The sequence below is a fragment of the Carettochelys insculpta genome, chromosome 2 (genome assembly GCF_033958435.1).
Source record: "Carettochelys insculpta isolate YL-2023 chromosome 2, ASM3395843v1, whole genome shotgun sequence".
Lineage (NCBI taxonomy): Eukaryota > Metazoa > Chordata > Testudines > Carettochelyidae > Carettochelys > Carettochelys insculpta.
Genome location: NC_134138.1, coordinates 211779758 through 211804436, shown reverse-complemented (window position 1 = coordinate 211804436; position 24679 = coordinate 211779758). Strand labels below are relative to the sequence as shown.

Here is a 24679-nt window from a genome sequence, read left to right as displayed (position 1 = left end):
AACGTTTCTTTCAAAAGTTTGTAACTGAACATTGACTTAATGTAGATTCAAAACTTCACTATGCAGAAGTTATAACCATTCTAATTTGAATGAAACAAGCACAGATACAGGGTCCTTAACTAAGATATTTAAAAAAAAAGTTTTCCCTTTATATTTCATAGTTAATGTTTACCAAAGTTCAGTACTATGTTTGCTTTTTCAAAAAAAATAAAGTCTCTGCTGCTACCTGATTGCATAACAACAGAGGTGTATTGTTGACTGGTCAGTTTGTAACGTTAAGGTTCTACCGTAGTGCCATAGAACTTTAATGATCAGAAGTTTCCATCATTCTTGACATATTATATAGCACCAGGAACACGGTGCCTCATAACACCTTATTAAGTCACTAGTGAAGTAAGAACGCAGAATGAAAACTATCTACTAGTTCACAGGGTCCTAAACTTTATCCATGAGCTACAGGCGGTTCATAAAGCAATAGATCAGTGGTGGACAACTTGCCATCCAGGGGCCATAAGCAGCCTACCTGGGTTATACCTGTGGCCCAAGGAGCCTCTTTCTGTCCCACTCCCCGCCACGCACCTCTCGTGCACCAGGGAAACAGAGCCCTGCTCTTTCCAGTCCTCCCACTTCACCACAACACTTTACAAGTGCCACGAATTCACTGGGTCATATTAGTCCCCACCCCCCTCCCTCCCAGAGCTGGAAAAGCCATGAACAGCTGATTTGTGGCATTGCACCTCTGTCAGGAAAAGGGGAGGAGCAGGGACAAGCACAAATCAGCAGATTCATGGCATTCCTAATGTGCTGGGGAAGAGCAAAAAATGCAGGGCTCCAGTGCCCCATGGTGCAAGAGGCATGGGGGCACACAGAGTCTGCGGGGCTATAGGTGGAACCCCAGAGGGACAAGGGTTGCTGCAGCCCACTGACATAAAGGAGACCCACTCATACGACCCACTCCCAACATCTGGCTGCCCATCACTCCATTCGACAGTCATCCACACAGTGCTGGCTCATCATATTATGCTGGTGGTTTTCATTTCAAGCTGCTAAATCGCATTAAAGACAGCCATATGTAAACAGAATGTTTTTCTAACATCTTTTTTCCACGAAAGTAATTGTGAAATTCCCACAGCAATGTTCTGCACTGGCAAATGAAGGGGAGGCACACAAGATAGTCTGAACATGTGATTACAGAAAACTTGAGAATCCTTCCTCAACTCAACGATACTTAACGTCTGTCAATGTGATCACAGGATGGTGTGATTTTAGTTGAGGCATAACTCACCAATATACAAGCAATTTCCACAACTTCAACTGCCAGTGATGGAAAGGTGGGTGTAGGAGGGGAAAACTAGAAAAGCTCTGAACAGGAGGAAATGGATTCTGTAATGGATTGTTTTAATCAGAAATCAAATCTAGTTCACTAAATATTTCTTCACACTGTTAGCTGACCACGAAGAAAACAACTTGTTCCCCTTTTTACAGAGAAAAGTTTCTGCATGCAATCCCTTTACTCAATCCCATGCCCCTATCAGCAGTTTTACCTTGATTTCTTTCACATTAGTAAAATTAACTCAGCTCAAGCTCTCTCTCAGGCAGCATTGGGATACTTTTAGTGTCATGTTGTTTCCCCCATAACCCATTGCAGTTGGCTTGTGCTTTATCTTTTTTTTTTTTTTCTTTCCTCACCAAAAGATATTCACAGGATCAATCCTTAAGAGAAACAGTATCCAGGAACACAAGAGGGAAAAAAAACACTCTGCAAGTTTTTTTAAAAAAATGATTGAGATAGAAAAAGGAAAAGTGAAGAGACCTTACAAAACAGCTGTACCATGTAAGAGATATTGGCATAAGTAACTGCAGGAAAAAAATCAGCCATAGACTAAAGAAATCTGGCTGGGGTCACTGAAGAGAAAACAGCAGCAGATGTTAGGCTGCCTGGTTCAGGTCACTGCAGGGAGAACAGCTGGCTGTGTGAGAGTCTTGCCTGGGACATACAGTTGGGTGCTCGAACTGTGAAGCTCTTTTGTAAAACATGCTTAATAATTGCATGCTTGATAATCTTAATGTGGGGAACTAGTCAGATATAATCAAAACTGGAAGTTTTGAGGCTGGTGCAATCAGGGCACAGATCAATGTAACTTAGTAAAGTGTAGTCACAATACCACTCAGCACATTCATTCATGTACATACATACATTGGGAAATGAAGATGAACGGGAAAAGAGTTCAAGAGAACTGGCAGTATTTTAAAGTAGTCTTACTGAAGGCATGGGAACAAACCTTCCTGCTGCGTAGTAAGAAATGCAAACATGGTGGGCAACCTGCTTGGCTTAACAGGGAAATCCTTAATCAGCTTAAACTCAAAAAGGATGCACACAAGATATGGAAATGTGGACAGTTGACTAAGGAGGAGTATAAACATATGGCTGGAGAATGCCGGGCAGTAATCAGGAAAGCAAAAGCATAACTGGAACTGCAGATGGCAAAGGACGTAAAGAGTAACAAAAAGGGTTTCTACAGGCATGTTAACAATAAACACATTATCAGAGAAGGTGTGGGACCATTGCTGGATGAGGGAGGTAACCTAGTGACAGATGATGTAGGAAAAGCTGAAGTACTCATTTTTTTTGCCTCAGTCTTCACAGACAAGTCAACTTCCACATAACAGTCCTAAGCAATGCAGTATGGGAAGGTGGAGAGCAGACATCTGTGGGAAAGGAACAAGTTCTGAGCTATCTAGAAAAACTAGATGTATACAAGTCCACGGGTCTAGATTTAATGTACCCGAGGGTATTGAGGGAATTGGCAGAGGTCATTGCTGAACCTTTGGCCATTATCCTTGAAGGATCTTGGAGATTGAGGCAGATACCGGATGACTGGAAGAAGGCTAACATAGTGCCCATCTTTAAAAAAGGAAAGAAGGACAATCCAGGGAACTATAGACAGGTCAGCCTTACCTCAACCCCTGGGAAAATAATGGAAGGAATCCTCAAGGAATCCATTTTGGAGCACTTGGAAGAGGGGAAAGTGATCAAAAGTAGCTAACAGGGATTTAGCAGGGGCAAGTTCTGCCTGACCAATCTGGTTAGCTTCTATGACAAGATAACAAGCTTTGTGGATATGGGGAAGTCAGTGAACGTGATATACCTTGACTTTAGCAAAGCTTTTGATACTGTCTCCCACAACATTCTTGCCCATAAGTTGAGGAAATATGCATTGGATACTTGGATGATAAGAAGGATAGAAAGCTGGCTTGAGGGTTGGGCCCAACGGGTAGTGGTCAGTGGCTTAATATCTGGATGGCAGTCGGTTTCAAACTGAGTGCTGCAAGACTCGGTTCTGGGGCCGCGTGTTATTCAACATCTTTACTAACGACCTGGATGAGAGACTGGATTGCACCCTCAGCAAGTTTGCGGATGACACAAAACTAGGGGGGAGAGGTATATACCTTGCAGGGTAGAGAGAGAATCCAGAGTAACCTGGATAAATTGGAGAACTGGGCCAAAAGAAAGCTGATGCAGTTCAACAAGTGAAGAGTCCTGCACCTCGGGCAGAAGAATCCCAAGCATTGTTACAGGCTGGGGACCGACTGGCTCAGCAGCAGTACGATGGAAAGGAACCTAGGGGTTATGGTTGATGAAAGGCTAGATATGAATAAACACTGTACCCTTGTAGCCAAGAAGGCTAACAGCATTCTAGGGTGCATTAGGAGGAGCTTTCAAGCAAATCTAGAGAAGTAGTTATTCCCCTCTATTTGGCACTGGTGAAGCCACATCTTGAATATTGTGTCTAGTTTTGGGTCCCTCAGTATAAAAAAGATGTGGATTTGCTGGAGCAGGTTCAGTGGAGGGCAACAAAAATGATTAAGGGGCTGGAGTACAAGACCTATGAAGATAGGCTGAGGGATTTGGGCTTGTTTAGTTAACAGAAGAGAAGACTTAGGGGTGATTTAATAGCAGCCTTCAACTTCCTGAAGGGGAGCTCTAAAGAGGAGGGTGAGAAACTGTTCTCAGTGGTGTCAGATGGCAGAACAAGGAGTAATGGTCTGAAGTTGAAGAGGGAGAGGTGTAGTTTAGATATTAGGAAAGACTACTTCACCAGGTGGGTGGTGAAGCATTGGAATGCGTTGCCTAGCGAGGTGGTGGATTCTCCAACCCTCAAGGTTTTTCAGTCCCAGCTGGACAAGGTCCTGGCTGGGATGACTTAGTGGGGGTTGATCCTGCTTGAAACAGGGGGCTGGACTAGGTGACCTCCTAAGGTCCCTTCCAGCCCTATGATTCTGTGATACATTTACTCATGCTCCAATACAAATAGACCTGTGGCGTCCAATAGGTTCGCTACTCACGGTGACTATGAGGATGACCAACCCACAGCAAGAGACGCAGGCAGCTCTTGGAGCCTTTAAATGTGGCGATTCCTGAGAGCCACAAGCAACGAGACCCATCCACCCACTCCATGTACACGCCCCATCACTTGGAGGGAGAGCCGCACAGCAGCAGCCCCGGTAAGTCGCTGGTATTCAGTTAGAGTAGTGGGGAGGGCTAGAGGTGCTTAGCTCTTGTGATGGCATTCGTTAGAAGCGGGGGAGGGATAGGGGTGCCTGGCTGTGGTGGACGGGGCAGACATTTATTTAGAGTGGGGGAGGCTGGGAGTGTGAATATTGTGGTGAATATGAAAGACGACAACCACAAGTGTAGGGATCTTCCAATTCCTATCGGACACCAATGAAAAGAGAAGTTACTCACCGTAGTAAGGGTGGTTCTTCGAGATGTATCCCTGTGGGTGTTCCACGTTAGGTGTCGGGCTCGCCCCGGCACCGCAGGTCGGATCTTCCAAGCAGTTTCTGCCGGACCGCGCATGCGCCGGTGTGCGCCGCTCCCTTGCGAGCTCCTGGCCACGTGCGCGATCCGGTCCCCGCCAAGTTCTTTGACCAACCGCCTCGGATGCTCCTGCAAAACACTAAACAGAGATCCGAAGCGGGGAGGATGGGCGGGTAGTGGAGCACCCACGGGGACACATCTCGAAGAACCACCGTTACTACGGTGAGTAACTTCTCTTTCTTCTTCGAGTGTCCCCGTGGGAGCTCCACGTTAAGTGACTACCCAGCAGTAACCCAAAATAGGAGGTGGGTAATCGGATCATGTGCAGCTTGTCCCCGAGAGGACCACTGTTGAGAGCTGCGTATCCTCTTGGAATACCCTGTGAAGGGCGTAGTGCTTGGCAAAGGTGTCATAGGATGACCAGGTCGCCGCTCTGCAAATGTCTTTTAGCGCAACGCCCTTGAAAAAGGCTATTGATGCCGCCACCGGCCTAGTGGAGTGAGCCCTTGGCGTGGCCAGTAAAGGAGTCTTTTTGAGTTCATAGCACATTTTTATGCAGGATAAAATGTGCTTCGAGATTCTCTGCGAAGAGAGACCTTTTCCTTTCGATTTGGGAGCGAGAGAGACTAGGAGTCTATCCGTTTTCTGGAAGGACTTGGTCCTGTCTATATAGAAGGCTAGTGCCCTCCTCACGTCCAGGGGGTGTAGGCGCGCCTCTTTGTTAGAGTTATGAGGCCTTGGATAAAACGAGAGTAAAACAATAGGTTGGTTAATATGAAACTCAGAAGAAACTTTAGGAACAAAGGCTGGATGCAGCCATATGGTTACCGCCTCCTTGGAAAATACTGTGCAGGGTGGCGTTGCCATAACTGCTGCAAGCTCGCTCACCCTGCGAGCTGACGTGATTGCGAGAAAGGAAGGTCATCTTTATCGTAAGGAGGCGGAGGGAAACCATGGCTAAAGGCTCGAACAGTGGTCCTGTTAGCACACTCAGCACCAGGTCCAAGTTCCACGAAGGTGGAAGCGGTTTCCAAGGGGGGTATAGGTTTACCAACCCTTTGAGGAACCTGGTAACCATGGGATGGGCGAACACTGTGTGCCCTTCCTCTTCGTGTCTGAACGCCGAAATGGCGGCAAGGTGGACCTTTAACGAGGATAGTGAGAGTCCTCCTCTCTTGAGGTCCAGTAAATACTCTAATATTACAGGTATAGGCACCGAAAGGGGGGCTAACTGTTTGGTAGAACACCATGCCGTGAAGCGAGTCCATTTCTGCTTGTAGGTCTTCCTGGTGGAAGTCCTCCTGCTACTTTCTAGGACTTGTTGCACTTCCTCCATACATGTGCTCTCTAGGGAGCTGAGCCATGGATTAACCACGCTTGTAATTGCAGGCCTTGGGGGTGCAGATGCACTATGGGCCCCTGGGCTGCCGTGAGCAGATCTGGCACCACCGGGAGGGGCATCGGTGGATGGTCCGACATGCGCAGGAGTAGGGGGAACCATTGCTGTCGACCCCACGTTGGGACTATCAGGATCATTCGGGCTCCTTCTCTCCTGGCTTTCTGCAAGACTTTGTGGATCAGCACTGTGGGAGGTAAAACGTAAAACAGGGGGCCCCTCCAGGAGATCGCGAATGCGTCCCCCAGGGACCCCCCGTCCCAGTCCTGCCCTGGAGCAGAATCGTGGGCACTTCTTGTTGTGTTGAGTGGCAAATAGGTCTGTCTGGGGAAAGCCCCATGCGTGAAATATCGGTCGTAGCAGATTGGGACGGATCTGCCACTCGTGCGTGAGTGCGAAACGCCTGCTCAGCTGGTCTGCCTTCACATTGTGAGCGCCTGGTAAGTACGAGGCTTTCAAGGTTATATTGTTGGTGATGCACCAGTTCCACAACCGGACTACTTCCGCACCTAAGGCACGGGACCGAGCTCCTCCTTGCCGATTTATATAAAACATGGTGGAGGTATTGTCTGTACTGATCCCGACTACTTTACCTTGTATATGGTCTCGAAAGTGTCTGTAGGCATTAAACACCACTCTGAGCTCCAGTATATTTATGTGCAGTGACTGTTCCGTGGAGGACCACAGTCCTTGCATCACCTCTTCGCCCATGTGTCCTCCCCACCCTATGTGGGAGGCATCTGTAGTAAGAAAAAACTGATACTTGTGGTTGATGGAAGGGTAACCCTGTTAGCATGTTCTTGGGGTGTACCCACCATTGCAGGGATTTGCGCACCTCTGTCGTGGGCGACACCACCCTGTGAACGGTGTGTGCTGCCGGTTTGTATACGCTCGCCAGCCAGTGCTGCACGCTGCGCATGTGTAACCTGGCGTTCTGTACTACAAACGTCGCTGCTGCCATGTGGCCCAGCAGCTGTAAGTACGTCAGAACCGGCACCGTAGGGCTGAAGGTGATGACTTGCACGAGGGAGCCGATGGCCCGAAAGCGTGTCTCTGGTAGATACACTCTCGCTGTAATAGAATTTATGCGTTCCCCTATGAACTCTATGTCCTGTGTGGGGTCTATCTTTGATTTTGCCAGATTGATAACCAGGCCGAGCGAAGAGAACGTGCCTGCTGTGACGCGTATCATGCGTAGTACCTCCTGCTTCGAGGCCCCTTTGAGTAGGCAGTCGTCCAGATACGGGAATATAAAGACCCCCTGTCTGTGCAGGTAGGCTGACACCACTGCCAAGGTCTTGGTGAAGACTCTGGGGGCCGAGGAGAGGCCGAACGGTAGGACCTTGTATTGAAAATGTTCTTTGCCTACCATGAACCGGAGGAATTGTCGGTGAGCAGGATGGATAGTTATGTGAAAATACGCGTCTTGTAAGTCGAGGGCTGCGAACCAATCTCCATCGTCTAGTGCCGTAAGGATGGAGGCGATTGTGATCATCCGAAAGCGTTGCTTGCGCAGGTACCGGTTGAGGCCTCGAAGATCTAAGATGGGCCTCCAGCCTCCTGTCTTTTTCTCCGTGAGGAAGTACCTCGAGTAGAACCCTTTCCCTTGCAGTTGCTCCAGCCCTCTTTCCACTGCCCCTATAAGCATAAGATGGTCTACCTCCTGCTTGAGTCTCGCTTCGTGGGAGGCATCCTGCAGGTGGGGCCTGGGTGGAGGTCGTGGCGGTGGGAGCGACTGGAAGGGGATCGCGCATCCCGTGGCTATGATCTCCAGCACCCATTTGTCTGTGGTGATCCTTTGCCACTGGTCGTAGAATGGTCGGAGGTGATGGTGGAATAACAGCTTCGGATGACATTGTGCGATGGTAGTGATGGCGCAGCCCTGGATCTGTGTGTCAAACTTGTGGCCTTTGGCCCTGCCCCAAGGACGCACGGCTCTGTTGGGAATGTCGCCTGGGAGTTCTATATTGTTGGTGCTGTTGATGTCGCCCTTGCTCGTAACCCCTGTGGTACTGGGGACGCTGTGGCTGATACTGGTACCGTCTTTGCTGAGGGTAGTACTTTTTCTTTCTGTATGGAGGGGTGTAGATCCCTAAGGTCCTAAGAGTGGCTCTTGAGTCTTTACTGGAATGAAGGAACGAGTCAGTTGATTCAGCAAACAGCTTCTGCGTGTCGAAGGGGAGATTGACGATCTTCGCCTGCAGATCCCTCGGTATACCCGAGGTTTGGAGCCAGGACTCCCTTCGCATTACCACTGACGTAGCTGTTGAGCGTGCTGCTGTGTCCGCAACATCCAGGGCGATCTGAACTCCCGTCCTCGAGGCCGCGTAGCCTTCTTGCACGATAGCCTTGAGCACCGGCTTCTTGTCCTCTGGAAGCGAGTCCATGAGGGAGGTTAACCTAGAGCAGTTGTCGAAATTGTGGTTCGCTAGATGCGCTGCGTAATTCACCATTCTCAACAGTAGGGTGGAGGAGGAGTAGACCTTTCTGCCAAACAGCTCTAGTTTCTTGGCATCTTTGTCCGTTCCCCCTGTTTTGAACTGAGACGTTTTTGATCTCTGTTCAGACGATTCTACCACCAGAGAATTTGGTTGCGGGTGGCTGAATAGGAACTCCATGCCCTTCGTCGGCACGAAGTATTTCTTGTCCGCTCTCTCGTGGACAGGCAGAATAGTCGCAGGGGTCTGCCATATCGTGGTGGCGGACTCCAAGATTGCTTTGTCAAGCGGTATGGCTATTTTAGAGGAGGCCGGAGGTCTCAGATTTTTAAGGAGCTTATGGTGCTTCTCTTGCAACTCTGCTGTCTGGATGCCTTGCGTGAAGGCTACCCTTTTAAACAACTCTTGGAACTGTTTGAGATCGTCCGGAGGATGGACGTCCCCCGGGGCCGTAGCCTCATCCGGGGAGGACAATGAGGAACCGCTAGGGTACGCCTCTCTGGACCCCTCCGGGTCCTGTTGACAGTGGTACATCCGCTCGCTAGAAGCTTGCAAGGGAAAATCCCGGGGTTCCAGAACCAACTCCCCCCGAGATATCTGAGTCTCTGTCCCCGTTCGTGATTGCCCTCGGGGATACGGAACTGTCTGTGGGGATCTGTCCCTGGTAGTATGCCTATGGTGTCTATGCCCCGCATGATAGGGGCGACCATGGCAACACGGGCACTGCTCCTGGGATGGTGACCTGGACCACTCCCTTGGTGCATACCCCCAACGTCTGGGGGAGCGAGATCTTCTGGAGACCTGGGATGCTGGAGAGACCGATTTGTGATAGTACTCAAGTGGCTCAAAGCCCAAGAAGGGCAAAGGTGGTCCAAGCCATGGGGAGGCTGGCTGTAGAAATGGAGATGGGGGCTCCGGATAGGCTAGGGGTGACCCCTGCCTTCCCGTTGGAGTCCGCAGCACGAGCGGAGGGCTCAGAGAAAGCAGCTCTGCAGCCCTGTATGGAGAGGGAATGTAGTGCCGTGTTTTCTGTGCTGCCTTTCCCCTCCACTGTGGGGGTGGCTCCGCCCCCTGATGCGCCGGGGATCTCGGCCCCGTAGTCTGCACCGCGCTCAGCACGCTCCTCAGCGGTGCCGCGCAGGCGGTCTCCCCCGGTGCCTGCAGGCCACATGCCTGTGCGCTCTGCGCCTCCGGTTCCCCGGGGGTCAGTGTCGCTGTCTGCGGTGCCGCTGGTTCCGGCGCTTGCTTGGCCGCCGCCCTGCCCACAGTGCGGGGCGGCTGTTTGATCATCGGAGGCTGAACCCCCGCCACGTGCGTCTCCACGCCGCCGCCGATCAGCTGTAGCTGCGGCTGGGGGCTGTGCGCTCCACCCGTCCCGCTCACTGTTGCTGCCGGCAGGGATCGTGTTGGGGAGATTTTCCTCTGTTTTTGCGCTGATGGGGTTAAGGACGCGGCTTTCCTTTTATGGGCCCCGGAGGGTCCCTCCTGCTGCGGCCGCTCCGGCACGTCTGGCTGGAGGGCCTTGTCAAAGAGCAGCATTTTAAGCTGCATCTCCCTGTCCTTCCTTGCTCTGGCTGTTAGCTTGGCGCAGAAGGAACATTTCTGAGTGACATGGGATTCCCCCAAAGCACCTTATACACTGACTGTGCCCATCAGATGCTGGCATCTCCTCGCGGCACGACTCACACTTCTTGAATCCTGAAGAGGATATTGTGGTAAGTCTTTGAGTTGTTAATAGGGTACTTAGCACCTTCTCTGTGCTTGTTCCCCTCCCGGATAAAGCCTGCTGCAGCAGGCGGGCTAATGGCCCTAGGCTCCTGGCCTCCGGTGCTCCGCTTGTTACTAGGATTGGAAGCTTTGAATTCTTTTCCTTTCTTTGTTTTTTTTTTTAAAACAACAGCCGACTAACAATCTAAAACTGAAGAAACTTTAAAACAATTAAAAACGTTAAATACGCTAACTCTGGCCGTAGCCTGAGCAGATTCCATCTGCAGCCGATGGCGGCTAAAGAGGAACTGGCGGGGACCGGATCGCGCACGTGGCCAGGAGCGCGCAAGGGAGCGGCGTGCACCGGCGCATGCGCGGTCCGGCAGAAACTGCTTGGAAGATCCGACCTGCGGCGCCGGGGCGAGCCCAACATCTAACGTGGAGCACCCACGGGGACACTCGAAGAAGAATAGAGAGTTACTGCAAACCGTGAGTGTCTGCATGCTTTTGTATTCTGGAGCATCAGACAATGTTCTGAAATGTTCTATCAAGCTACCAATATTTTAACAACCTTAACAGTTTTATCAGCAGGCATTATACTGTTAGGGACTGTACCATAGTTATTCTGTAGCAACTGTTGCACACATTGAGTTTTGCATTCCTCCTCTACGTAAATAAAGAAACACACAAAATCTGTTTTATCCAGTCCATTAGACAGAGTCCACTCACCACGTGACACCCTGTCTTCCCACCTTCCCGGACCCAGATGTTTCCTGTGGCACTCACTATGAAAGTGTAAGTTAGAAAGTAAGGGATATTGTGATTTCATAATTATTATTTAATGACCTATAGTCTCCTGGGGTTTACATAATTAAGTACAAAGAGGGATACAGACTGTGCAAAATCTATGCTTGTAAAATGTTTCACAACCACTGCACGCCTCAGAGAGCTAAAATGTAATTCAAAAACTTCACATCTTTGAGACTGAGTTTTGACGTAAGGGTGAGGGTTACTGCATTATTTCAGGGGTCTGCAAAGATTCTGGAACCTAAGGCAGCTGTGCAGCAGAGCCCCATTTCAGAGAGGGACAGCCGGCAGTCCCCAGCGAAATGTGCCAGAGAGAACAAGGAACAAACTAGTGCCACAGTTTGTTGCGGCTCCAGAAGCTTAACACTCCATCGAATCAAGAACAAACCTACACAGCAGTATTAGAGGGTGACCAGAAGGGAGTGCTTGTCAGGGTTTGACACACACCTCTGAATGGCTTTAGCAGTGACTGAAAGCCATTGTACTGTACATTGTACAGTAAGTGGCCAATGCTACACTACAAACATTTACCAGGCATGACTGGGTCAGTCAGAAGTGTGATGTGTGAGCTCTGTCCAACATAGCTATACTAGCAAAAATCCATAATGCAGATGAAGTTATTCCAGCAAAACTGCACTTTTACGGGCATAGTTATTTCATTCAGGGACTGGAATAAGCTATACTAGGCAAAGGGAAGATTTTCTGATATATTCTGCATCCACACTATACTTTGTTAGTATGTATAATGCTATAGTTGTATCATCCAAGTATTACAAGTATAGGCTTTGCCCGAAATCATTAAGAACATACTTGAGAAAGAAAAGCAAAATTCATCATATAAGCATACTGAGTTTGTGGTTCTCAAACTATGGTCTGTGAATCACTAACTATTCGTCTGCAGAGAGCTGATTGGTCATCTCCATTTACTGCTGGCTCCTCCTTACTTCATAAAGCTGAAATGCATTAATAAACCAGAAGGACATTAAATACTTCCCCATTATCACTTTTAAAGCCAAGTACAATTGCTATAGTTTCCAGAGGGTGATACTTGATTGCTAATTGCCTGGGAGAGATTTACTTCTGCAGGAAGCACTGCAATACAATGATGCTGGATGACCTTATAAAAAGAGAGATAGTGGTGGTCCACACACTCACCGAAGAAAGAGGAGGAATTCTACAAAATTAGGTATCATGTTGCCCACACGAAGTGTCTGAGAACCCTTGCTCTCTCTCAAAGACAACAAAAATCACGTAAGTATAAAAAACACTACAGATGCGTAGAATGTTATCGATAAAGTTGCCTAATATTACATGTAATTACAGGTTGTGAAACCTTAATGTTGTGATGTTTTCTTTGAGTGCTTAATAATTGTATAATATACGGTTATAATGCACAAGTGTACATGCAAATAGATTTTTGTTGAAGTCGTACTATACTTCAATGGTACTTGAAGATTTATCCCCGGTTTTGCTCACAATTGCTCATCAAAGTCCCTGTGCAGAGTGCCCAAAAGCACGTGTCTGCCACCAGCCCTATGCCCACCAGTTCCTATCCTTATACTGACTTCTCATGCCTACACTATTTCCTCTTGACTTAACGTTTCCACAACTCTGTCTTCTCCTGGGACTCTGAGTTCAATTAACTACAACCGTTTACTACTCTCTGACCACAGCACAGTATGTGATCTTAGGTTTCCTGTAACAGTCTCTCCAGAAGAAATATCGCTGCCACCCTCCTCCTCCTCCAACCCCAGGATAATTTTTTTTTTCCTGGTCATTGCAGCAAACATTTATTGTGGATTTCTTTGTAAATAAATATTCTACATGCCTCCAGTTATTTCAACTTGAAATAGTAGACATTCTGTGGTCTTCACGTTCTTTGAACCTATTTTTTTAAGACGCTTGCAATTTTTCTGAAAAACGTCATAATGTCATCAGTATCAGTTCTGACCAATCTTACACTGCAGATTGAAAAAATATGCGAAAGAGTTGCTTTTCTAGTAAGTGACATAAAACTATCACTTTCATTAACCTTCATTTTACATAATCCAATGCATGCATTATCATTGCAAGCACTTCATGCACAGGTATTACTATTTCTTTAATAATTCTTTGATCACACTTTTGAAATACATCGATAAATTGAGAATATGGGATCACCAGTCTCCTCAAATCTATATTCTGGTTGGCTGCATCTACACTAGGAAATACGTCTGAAATAAATTTTAAAAAAGGCCCCCTTTCAAAAATTCCCCATGAAATGTCTACATATAAAACTTATTCTTACAAAAGGACTTTTGAAAGAATGCAGCTCACCTTCCAAATTAGCTCTTCCATTCCCATTTCAGGAAGAGCACCCCCTTTCGAAAGGCTCTTTCAAAAGAGAATGTGCATAGACGCTCCAGTGGTTGCTCTTTCAAAACATGGGGTCCTCCAAAGCACTGGCCAGCTGGAGTACAGAGATGCCCCTACCAGCACAAGGAGGGCTCTATGGTTGCTGCGTCTGCCTACATTTGAAGACAAAGTGACCCAGAAACCCCATGGCAGGAAGCTGACAGCGTGCTGCCAGAAGGGAGAGCATAAGCCTCCTCCAGCATGCCCTCGCAGTGATGCCAGAACACCAGCCTCCACCCCACCAGCAGCATGGCAAGCAGCCAGGAGCACCACAGCCCACAGGAGCCCTCCCTGGAACACTCAGAGAGCTCAAAGGAGCCTAGTGAGGGCCTAAAAAAAGGGCCCCTTCCTGGTCCACACATTCACTGAAGGAAGAGGAGGAGTTCTACAAAATTACATATAATGTTGTCTACACAAAGAATCTGAGAAGCCTTGCTCTCTGTCAAAAACATAAGACAACAAAAATCCTATAAAGTATAATAAAAGGCTAAAAATGTGTAGAATGTTATCAACAAAGCTGCATAATATTACATGGTCCTCAGACTGTGCAGGGATGAGGAGGTTCTCCAGCACGACTGGCCATCGGTGGAACACCATTGCATTCACCTGCCTCTCCACCAGCCTAACATCTGAGGGGAACCCCAGCTGCACGCCTCACCAGGTGTGCTCCAATGTAATGGAGCTAAAGCAGACTAACTGCCATGCCTGGGATGTGGCCAGCTGCTCGGGAACAGCACTCACTGGCTGCGCCAACTTTGAGGAGGTGGACAGCCTCCATGGGGCGAAGCAGGCAGCCCCCGCCACCAGTTGCCCTCCTGGATACCACCAGGCCCGAGCCAGAGCAGGAACCAGAGACAGAAATGGTGGACCTGCCAGGACCATAGGGTGCCAGCGAGCCCCACCTGAAGGAACAGGATGTCCAGGCAGGAAGAGATGGTGAGGCACCCAGAGATGGAACCCTCGTCACCACCATCCACTAAGTCACTGACCTAGGACCTCTCCCCCAGAGCCTCCTCCAAATTCCTGGAGGGAGCCTCGGAAGGGGGTGCCCGCCTCTGCCACAGCCAGTAGTTGGACACTCACATGGCCATAAGCCCCAGTCCAGATGCACCCCGGACAGCTACGCTCCCTGGGCCACGGAGGGGAACGGACGCAGCACTTGGCACCTGACTCTGTGGACAGCACCACAGTCTGTTTGCCCAGGGAGAGAAGGGGAGGGAACTGAATCAAATCTGGTGCAAGCCCCACTCTTGTGGGGACCCCTCCACATCTGGGATTCCACAGGGCCCCTGGGCCACCGGTTGAGGGGGCCACAAGGGGAACGGCCCCCAGGGTCAGGTCACAGCACAGATCAGTAGTCCCTCTGTCACTTTCTGTATCCACAGGTCCACCAGCCAAGGGCAGGCTGAGTCCTATCCGCAGCCAGAGGAGCCCCGGAGCAGACAGCGAAGGGACCAGGACACCCCCACTTCCCACATGCACTGGCCCCATGGGGGGAGGAGACTGCTGGCGCCCACACAGCTGCCTTGCGGAACATGACCTCCATCCGGCGGGAGTGGCTGAAGATGGAGTGGGAGGCCTGGGATTAGGTGGCAGGCACCCTGGAAACTCCTACCCAGGCTGTGACTGCCTGCCTGACCCAGCCTCCTGCTCCCATGTCAGGCATTCCCGCAGTCCCACCCTCCCCTCACACTCCAACCTCACTGCCTGTGAGTGCATGGCCACATGCTCAATGCCCCGCCTCCCCCATCCCTAGGCCCTCCCACACGTCCCCAAGGGTCCCCCTTGCCTGGGGGCCCCTCCCTCCTCCCCATGGTGGGTTTGTGACCCAAGCATGGCTTATCTCCATGAGGATGGCCCTGATGGTGGCCTTGCCCACCCCAAACTGGTGGACAACTGACGGGTGGCTGTCCAGGGCAGCCAGCTTTCAGAGTGCAATGGCTACCCTCTTCTGCAAGGTGAGCATAGGCTGCATGTGGGTGTCCTGGTGCTGGAGGGATGGGGGGAGCAAGTGACATAGTTCCAGAAGTGACTGCTTGGTCTTGCAGAAGTTCTGGATCCACCAGTCATCATCTGAGTCCCCCAGCACCAGCCAGTCCCAGCACTTGATGCTGGTGGGGTAGCCTTACAGGCACCAGATCACCCGAGGGAGGGGGCGCAGATGTTGCCCCACTGAGCCTGCCTGCAAAAAGGCAGCTATGTGGGTGGCCCCCCAGAGCCACTGGAGGACAGCCGCTAGCAAACGTGCCCAGCAGAAGTAACACTGCCTCAACAAGGTTGACATCAAGAAGCTGTTCGGGGTGCAAAATGGCTTCTCTGCATGGTGGGAGTCTGCGGTGCTCCAGGTGGCAAAGCAACCCTCAACGTGTCCAGGACAAGTGTGCTTGGGAGGGGCCCTTTAAGGGAGCAGCTGTCTGCAGCCCCCAGAAGGGCCTGCCAGCCATGCAACCCCATCTGCAGTGTTTGCTTATCCTTTCTTTTGAAAGAGATCCCTGGGCTGTATCGATGCTCTCTTTCGAAAGAGCTGACCAGTCTTTCAAAAGAGCAGTTTGTGACCTCAAGCCACTTTTTGTGTGCAGAAAGGTGATCTTTCGAAAGGTTGCTTTCAAATGCTCGCCCTTAAAATCACGCTGTAGTGCAGGCGCAGCTGTTATGTCTACATTGAAAAAAATATATTAGCTTAAGCTAGCTAATGTAGGATAAAATAGCAGTTAAGACATAACAACTGAGCTTTTAAATCACCTTAGCAGCTCAGGTTGAATCCTATAATCCTGAACTACTAACCCAACTACTAACCCAAAAGTAGACCTGCCATGTCTTCACTGCTATTTTCACCTGGCTTAGCTGACCCAGGTTCAGGCAGTCTCCCTTTTGCACATTAGACGCACCCTATGTCATTATGATGGCACAAACAAACTGTGACAAGAGGAAATATTGCCTGAAGCCAAGCATAATCTGCTGTTTCATCCACAAACCAGCTCTAGAGTCAGTTTCAAAAGCAAACACTACAGTCTGATGTCACAGCTGCATGTTTTACACAACAGCACTAAATCTTAGAGGTAAAAAAAAAAAAAACACCTTAAATTATCATTATAAAAGTTGCTCATCTAAGAGAAAAACACACTGACACATACTGCACACACATTGTTATCCATGTATATAAAGCAAAAGAAACACCTTTGCAGAAAATTGACCAGACACTGCTGGATGCTTCTTATTTCCTAAAACTAAACAACATTAATGAACAGAAATACATTAATACTTCCCTACTACCACTTTGAAGTGCAAGCACACTAGCTGTACTTTTCACAGGGTGTTTTTTTGATTAAAATGATGTAGCAGTATAGTGGCAGCCGTGCAGGTCTCAGGCTGTTAGAGTGACAAAGAGGGTGAGATAATCTCTTTTATTTGAGCAACTCTGAGATTACTTCACCCACCACACTTGTGTCTCTAACTGAGTGGGAGATGTTTACTTCTCTTGGTGCCTCCATGATGATGGATGATATTATAAAATACTTTCTAAAACTGCTTCACAGAAACTATAAGAACAGCAAAGAGAAGGAGGAGACAAAAGAAGAAATGCTAAACATTGAAATATTAATTTAATTACAACAGGGAGACTACATAATCCAGAATGATTTACTAAGAAGATGTAAAACCTTATATGTATAGGGCACGGGTTTAAATAGGATCCAGTCTGACTACTATGAAGCCATACTGTTCATGACAGTAGTACCCCTAAAGTCAGGCCATAGACTATCAACCCAATGGCTGGTCAGCATGTTAGTAGTTTCCCTTCATTTCCTGATAAACAAGTGTTCACATCACAAAAACTTGTCATTTTTATCATTTTGGTTGGCAATTTCAGGACAAAGCCAAGAACAGAATTACCCTCTCACCCTTAGTGGCAGGATCCCTTTAAGTTGAGGCTAAAAACCAGCGGGTCAGCCAGCAATGGCTTGTATTTCCTTTTCCTGTTGCTAAACAGTAAGTCCTCAGTTACCAGAATGGTAAGTCTTGCACTTAAGATAAAATTCACATACAAAACTGTTTAAAAAAAAAAAATCAGCATTTTCCCATTTCACTGTAAGAGAAAAGCCATCCTTATACATATGCCATGTTAATGTAAACATCCATTTGCACACATGAACATAAACAATTCGTGTTCTAGAATATGAAATTTTGCTTTTAAATGTACATAAAAGATAAAATATAGTAAAGCAGAAATATTTTTATTTATACATAAAATTATATCTGGAACTTAAGTAACTTTTGAGTACTGTAGTAGAACTTCGGTCAATATGCAAAAGTTCTAAACTTTAGTTCCTGAATTATGAGCAATATAATATATAAACCAAGGAAAAAAATTCAGAGCAACTGAACCAGTGCTTTATTTTTCTCTTTAAAAACACTAGCTTCGGGAGTAAATTCATTTTTGTGCCATCCAGAAAAAGGATTAATTGTGAAAGAAATCTCTTGCTTAATGCAGTGTTGGCGGTACTTGGTACACTTGTCATAATTATGAAGTAGCTACTCTCAGTGCCAACACATAAGCTTCATTATATTACCTCTATAACTACAGTAATGCATATTTCAGGAAATGTTTCATATTATGAAAAACTGGAGGCAGAATATACTGACAGTACTTTATCTACTATCTGTAACAATGCCTAACATCTTGCTGAACAATAAGATTTCAAATATGCAGAGAAATAAGCATAAGTGTACAAAATTTCAAAAAATATGGCCACATAACATTAATATACACCCAGAAACCCCCTTCCAGTTTTCAACTTGTACCACAGTATTCAAATTAAGAGAAAACAAAAAAAAAAAAAAATCAAAATCAAATTCTTCCCCAAATAGTGAAAATACTTAAGGTTGTATGAGTGTATTAAGAGCTGCAATATACCTGACCTTTCTAAACATGTGGAAAAAAATCTCTATAAAGTAAAAGAATGCAAAAGAGATGTGTCACACATGCATGTTTTATACACAGTGGTAAATCTTTGAATAAAAAACTTTAGCTATCATTATGTAATGTTGCTCATCTAATATTGTAGAGAGAAAAAGCCATTGATACACACTGTACACACATTTTTATCCATGTATATAAATCAAAGGAAACAGCTTCCTTTAAGGCAAGCATATGAAGATACTAAAGCAAGATACAAATTAAATATTCATACATTCAATATTTCAAAATAAGGAATTTGGATATACACATGCATAATTTAAGTTCTATAGTGAAACCTGTCTACAGAGGCCATTTCTACTGTATTTCAACAGCATCCTAACTTGAAATGTGCAATGCAGCCTTTTCATGCTGTATTAAAACTTTAAAGTATCTAGTAATTCATTTCAAGCACTAAACATAGAATAAAGGCCATGTTATGCACACGGCACTTTTCTATGGGAATTACTGCATTGCCCTGCTCATTAACTCCCTTCAGTGCTATGCAAAAAGGCCTCAGTCACTACGCTTTCCTACAAATTAGGAAGGTAGAGTATTTTTTCACACAGGGTACCAGTAGCTTCATATTAAAGAAGCAATTTACTTATTTGATTTGGAAGCTAAATAGATAATTTAGAGATAAGGTAGATAGTTCCTCAGACTAGAGGATCCATAAGTTATACAGACATATTCAGACCTCAGATATATGTATACAACTCCTGGAAGTCTACTTTCATATATGAAGCAAGAATTTAGCCTTTAATTTCAAGAATTCTTTGAGTAAAAGCCCAGATTTAAGAGAACTGCCTAAAGAAAGCACCATCAAAATGTGGTCACAATAGCCAGTTCTTTATGAATTATCTAAAACAGTGGCTACCAGTCCTATGGGAAAACACCTATGTGAAGTTTGAGGAATTCATAAAGTCCATGGCCTCGTATTATAAACATGTCAGACAAACAAGTTGCAACTTCTCCTCCTATTCATGCAGAAATATTAATCTTACCTATACTTCTACACATTGCATGTTAATGTACAGATCACATGTTTAAAATGGACTCAGTAGAACCGATTCTCCCCTTGATAAGAGTTCTATAATTTTAAATGCATTATTTTCTTAATGCAAATAGTTAAATTTAAGATATTTTTGCTATCATAAGGCTTCATAAAAAAAGTACTTTTTTTTTCCACTGGAGATGCTGGGATCAACCTCAACAACTTTAAGAAAAACAGTCAATAGGTGTATAAAAATAAATTTATTTTTACATTTTTTTTAATCTTTGCTCCATGAAGGATCATTTATGAATAACTATGTATTTCTACGAATAAGTGTAGTAAAAATTCATGCAGGTACACAGTGATGTTCAGAAAAATACAGCTATGCACAATTTGTCTCTATAGGGTAAATTACTTTGTATGCAAAACATCTATGGATATTCCAGTGACTATACTTTTCTCTCAGAGCTAATACTTCAATTTTCAAGAACCCAGTCAGAAAAAAAATCAAAACTAGTCAGTAACAATGCAGCGTCGAAAAGCAATAAACTCAAAATTAAGTTATAAATAATTTAAAGCATGTCATGAAGATATATTAATAATTCATCAGATAAATAATTTACTAAATAATCAAATAAATAAATAATGAAATACATAAATAAATCAGCAAATAAATAATTCTGCAAAATAACCTAAACAATAAGTCACTAAAACAAATGAGAAACCTGCAAAACTACAATAATTTTCTAAATTCTGATAGTTTTAAATAAACAAATGTATATAAACTAGATCAATCTTTGTTGGCCAGAAAAATATTTTTCACTGCTATTGGCAAATTCCTGATTACACTGAATAAGGATACAATTCAGATTTTACAAGACAGTTTTTTCCTTATAAATTATTAACACAGTTCCAACAATACATCCTGCTCTGTATTTTACATGCAATCCTTTCATATAGCTCATTTTTCCCTAATATAAGTGGACAGCCTCTTTGTAACATTCTTCATTCATGTTTTCTTTTCAATGCAGTACTCACAATACTGGTACAACCTTCTTGGTGGTTCTCTCACTATCTTCTCTAATCCTTTAGAAGTTGTGCTGCAGAGGAAAACAAGTAGAATAACCTTAATTATTACAGATGGTATCTCATTCATTAGTGGATGACAACATTTTATTTGAAAGCACAAGAAAAGCTGTTTTATAATTCTACAAAACATCTTAATGTGAAAAAACCATTGCTGTTTGCAAACTACCTAACTTTTTAGAAGTCTTTGGTGGAATGAATTCAAGCAAATGGAGGCCTGTTTCTTTATTTAAGCTGACATGCAATCTGTGAAAACTGGCATTAATTCAGATGTGAAGACAAAATGTGAGAAGGACAATTGTTTGGCTGACACGTAATGTTCTTGTGGATTCTGGAACCTCATAACTCTTAAAAGAATACAATAAAACCACTAAATTTTCACTATCTATGTTCATTCACAATGTAATTAGAACAGCACTTTCCAAATCCAGCCATTATACCAAGAAGAGCCAAGAAATTACTGCCCCAAGAAACTGGGCCTTTTTTTTTTTTTTTTTTTTTTTTTTTTTTTACACACTACATTGGTTCTCACTGTGGTTTACCTCAAAAAGTCATACCCTATAAACAGTCTTTTTAAAGAAACATGAAATATGAAAAAATAAAAGGATCCAGAAATATTAAGCATGCACCGACTATACCCATACTCTCCCAACTGAGACTTACTCGCTCCCTCTTTAAACACACCTTACAGGCAAGTCAACCTACAAGCATTTTGGGCTCTGTATGAAGTTGGTGAAATTACATGAAGGTGTTATGTGCAAAAATCACAGCATATCACTTACATTTCACATGCTTGTGAATTTTGCTATTCAAGTCAAAAGAAATGGGTAGGAAAAGTTACCCTCTATAGAAAATATTTTAAACTGTGTTGTATTTCAACAAAGTACAACAAGCAATTCATTCCTAGAAGAATTTAGACATGTTATATTTAACAACTCTCAAATTCTCTTTAGGGAGTATAATAGGGAAACACTTGCTTAATCATAAATTTTATATTTATCTTGGCTAAACACCTTCCTTTGGATAGGCTGCCATGTTTTGTCATGAAAAATCAACACAGTGGAAACAAAGTTCTTGTTCTGTTGTGTGGTCATTCAAAAGAGTATGTAGAAGTAATGTAAATGTGCACCAGTGCTGCTAATAATTTCACGCTCTCATGCTCTCGTTTCAATTTGCTTTAAAAAGAACTATTCCTCCTTTTTAAATATAGTCATCCTGAAAAAGTACACCTCCTTTTTGAGAGAACATTGCAAGCCCTAAAACAGCAGTGGAGAGACTTCTATTTTAAGGAATCTGAAATACACCTGTCTCAAGATGAAAACTTCTATATTTAGGACAAATAAGTACCTTAAAAGATACTGTCTCCTGGTATTTACAACGCATTGTGTGAATAGGAAACATCTTTATATCTTTAACAATGTTCCTCTCCTTCAAACTAAACAGTTTTGAAAGAGCCAGTGAAGCATCTACATGCAAAACGTGTTCTTTCTAAAGTAAATCGAAAGAAACTCTCTTCCAATCCCAAATGAGGAAGAGTGCCCCCTTTCAAAAAAAAAAATTATTGATGCCCCGTGCACATTCTTTCAAAAGAGGACTCCTCCATGGTGCCGGCCAGCTGGTGCACAGAGACACCTAGTCAGTGCGAGCTGAGCTCTATACCCCTCCCCCGTCCCCGTGTATGGCCGTGTTTAAAATCCAGGGACCCAAAAACCCTGTGTCAGGAAGCTGAGAGTGTGCTGGCAGCAAAGGCCTCTTGCTGCACACCCTCATGGCTACCCCCTGCACCCAAGAACTGAACCATAGCACCAGCCAGCCTCCACATGAGGCCTAGGGGCCCCCCTACACAAGGCTTGCAGGAGCCCACCCAGCCACACAAAAAACAGGCCCCGTCATGGACAGAGCTGGAGCTCAGCAACCTCCTTGGCCTGTGGCTGAACAAGGCGGTCCTCTGGGAGATGGCCAGGAAGCAGCAGAATGTGTCCGCCTTTACCCACCTTGCCGCCAGCCTGGCCACCTGGGGACACCCTACCTGCACACAAGACCAGTTCTGTAGAAAAGCAAAGGAGCTTCGGCAGGGCTACACCCAAGCCCAGGACACAACCAACCAGTCAGGGGCAGGACCTGCCCCTACTACCAGGACTCTAGAGCCTCCTGGTGCTTCAGAATACCACACACTGTCATGGACAGCTCAGAGGAGGAGCCACACCCTGAGGCAGAGCCAGGGCCCCATGACCACACCACCTTGCGCGGCACTGAGCCGGAATCACCCTCTGATGAATCCAGCGATGATGGGGACCTTGTCAGTGATGTGCTATCACGGTCATGCAACCAGATAACAGCCAGAGGGGTATCGCTGGACCTTGGTGAGTGACCCTCCAGTAAGAACTCACTGGGGTGCACTCCCCCGCCACAGGGAGATGGAGCCTGCCCTCACCACAGCTTCCAGTGGGTCATCCGCACAACCAGCAGCCCCAGCCCAGACACAACCACAACACCATGGCACCTGGCACGATGTAATGGCCCCAGCAACTCAGCACCCATTGCCATGGACAGCACTGTAAGCCACACGCATGGGAAGGGGTTGGGCTGTGCCTGACCACACCCAGGGCCTGCCCCACATTGACGGAAACCCCCTCAGAGCCCACTATTCCCCATGGCCGCTGTGCCACTGGACAGGGGGCACTGCCCACGGCAAGGGGGCACAGCCCTCGGGGCAGTAGTGTTTGGACTGACATGCCATCCATCTCTTCCCTTCCAGCCATACAGCTGCACCATCAGAAGGTCGGGCAAGCCCTGTCCCATTTGTGGTGCTGGACACGCCATGGGAGGTAGAGGAGAGAGATGGGGCACTCCTCCCAGCAGCACCCCGGTCAGGGATGTCACATGAATAGGCCTCTACCAAATTCAGCACCATGCAAAATGCACCATGGACCATAACGTTTTGTAAGCTTTTTCCTTATACTACACAGATTTCACAGGGAGGGCCACTGTTTTTCAAATAGGGAGTCCTGAAGCAAAAAAGAGCGGCAGGGAGCTTACAAGGTTATTTTAGGAGGGTCCCAGTATTTTCACCCGTACTTTTCTGCTGTGTTCAGAGCTGGGCCAGGGGAGAAAAGTGGTTCTAAGTTCATCAGGAGCACAGCTCTGAAGGTAGCACCCCATCAGCAGCAGCTCAAAAGTTAAATGTAGCAATACCATACCCATATTATCGTAAATTCTGGACTGCTGCTTTCGGAGCTGGACACGGATTTGCAGCTGGCAACTAACGTCCCATCTCTGCAAGTAACAGTGCAGAAGTAAGACTGGCAAAACTACACCATCTTCACTTTTGTGCTGCTCTTGGTGGTAGCTATATCTCCAGAGCTGAATTCCCAGCCAGCAGCCACTGCTGTCCTGCTCTGCCAGCACCGCCTCCACCAACAGCAGTTCAGAAGTAAGAGCAGCAGTGCTACAACCCCTCTACAATAATCATGCAATCCTCACACAACTTTGTGGTTTAGGACCATTTTACACACACACACACACACACCGTGAAACTTCCATGTTAAATACATGAAATCTTGAAATTTACAAGTCTAAAAATGCTACAACCATGATATTGATCAAAATAGACCTTGAATTTGGTAGGGCCCTAATTATGCACTAATGAATTACAGTAAAGTTAAGAGCATAATTATACTCATATAATTATAATATGGTTTAGAAAAGCATGGGCCAAGGTAAGTGGCTCAGTTTCTGTCAACTCTGCTTTGTGTTTAATTACTTTAATGCTTAATTTGGATGTTATGGGGCCCTCAGGATTGACCTACTTATGTTTCTTCTGGCTTCTGCAGGCAGATTTGTACATCATTACATTGGGAACACCTAAGCTAGCAGAGACTGCAGATATTTCTAAGACCAGCAGCTCAAAGACAGGCAAAGAAGGCTCAAGAGGGATAACAGATTCATCATCTTGAAAAGAAACTGGGAGAGCATCAGGAAAATCTAAGAAGAAAAAACTTACGTTTCATTCTGATACACATAGTATACGGGACCTTTCAGAGGGTGCACTCCTACACCAGCCCTTTCAGGAATTCCTGGG

The 24679-nt window shown here is 45.9% G+C and overlaps 1 protein-coding gene across 1 annotated transcript in view; it reads right to left on the bottom strand.

Moving 5' to 3' along the window:
* The window catches only part of TBC1D5 (TBC1 domain family member 5), a 560176-nt gene that overhangs the window by 493591 nt on the left and 41906 nt on the right, over positions 1–24679 (bottom strand). The window contains exon 2 of the mRNA XM_074984496.1: positions 20551–20612. The gene's annotated coding sequence lies outside the window, so the exon portion shown is untranslated. The remainder of the gene's footprint in view (positions 1–20550; positions 20613–24679) is intronic.